Source organism: Gavialis gangeticus, unplaced genomic scaffold, assembly GCF_001723915.1.
Source record: "Gavialis gangeticus isolate Ggan-Ray unplaced genomic scaffold, GavGan_comp1, whole genome shotgun sequence".
In the NCBI taxonomy this organism is placed as follows: Eukaryota; Metazoa; Chordata; order Crocodylia; family Gavialidae; genus Gavialis; species Gavialis gangeticus.
In genome coordinates this window covers 13711249-13712534 of record NW_017728964.1, presented here as the reverse complement: position 1 = coordinate 13712534, position 1286 = coordinate 13711249, and positions in this window count along the sequence as shown.

Sequence of the window (1286 nt, the reverse complement as noted above, 5' to 3'; positions counted from 1 at the left end):
CTAGGGATGGCTTATGGACTACGGCCTGCAACCAGGGAGTGAGCTCCCCTGAGGTAACGCTGGCACCTGGGCAGGGAGGAAAGGAGCGAATGTGGTGTATGGTGGGACAGCAGTAGCACATCAAGGACCATTCAGCCAAGTCTTCCTCCTGCATCAGGCTGAATGAGCCTCTACTACAGCACCAACTTCCAACCAGCACACAGAGCAGGTGGTTCCTGGATCCCAGGAGGCAGGTGAGCTCTCTTTTCTTTGCAACAGATGCCCCACATCCCAGCTGGGAGGCTGCCCTCCACCTGCTCAACCACCCCTAGAAGTGGAGCTGAGTAGCTGAAGCCTCCCTTCTTGAAGCCAGCACTGTGCGGGATTGCTCTAAAATTAAAAAACATGGGACAAACACCACAGACTGCACTGGCTGCAGCTGGGCTGATCCACACATCACACATGAACCTTCTGGCTCCCACGCAGTGAGCACTGAAGTAGGCTGGAAGTCGTCTTCAAGAGATATGGGACCTGCCAAAGGGTGATGCTCTGAGGGAAAGGATTGGCTAGGTCAACTTAGCTAATGGTTGAGGTGCTTTGTTTGGATTTTCTGTCTTCATCTGTCCTACGGCAATGCATGAATTTCATGGTTCAATGTTTATAGCATAAAAATCAGGATCAAGCCCTCAGATCTTGTCACGCACCAGATTTCAGAAGAGCTCCTGGGTATTTCCATAGTCACAATCTCCTTTCCTGGGACGCTTTCCCTTTCCCTTCCCATTCAGAATGGAAAGACATTTCAAGATGCCAAAATTCACACCCCACAGGGGAACGGATGGGGTTTTCAGCAGGTTTCTTATCACCTGCGGCCCCGTGTACTGAAAGCAAAGAGCCCTCATCAGTGTAGCCTAACAATCAGCACTGAAGAGCCGTCCTTCTTCTCACTCCCGTGACCCTTTTGCCCACCTGTTCCCCAGATTATCTGCAAGTTGTGCTTCCTTTTAGGGTTTGCCTTTAATTGAGCCATTGACCTGCTGTACAAATGTTTTCACCTGGATTGACCTTATAGGAGAGGTGTGGTTTTTTTGTTGTTGTTGTTGTTTTTTGTTTTTACAGGACTTGTTTTTAAATAGGAAATAGCTTATTGATGAAAACAGGATCTGTTAAATACGGCCTGTCACCCTCTGCAGAAATAATGGAGCTATCCACCATTGCTGGCAGATGTATGCCATGCTTTCTCAATGGGGTTTGGGCTGGAATAATGGCAGTGAGCAGTTGCCACACGTCAGCCCCCCCCCCCCCCCCCC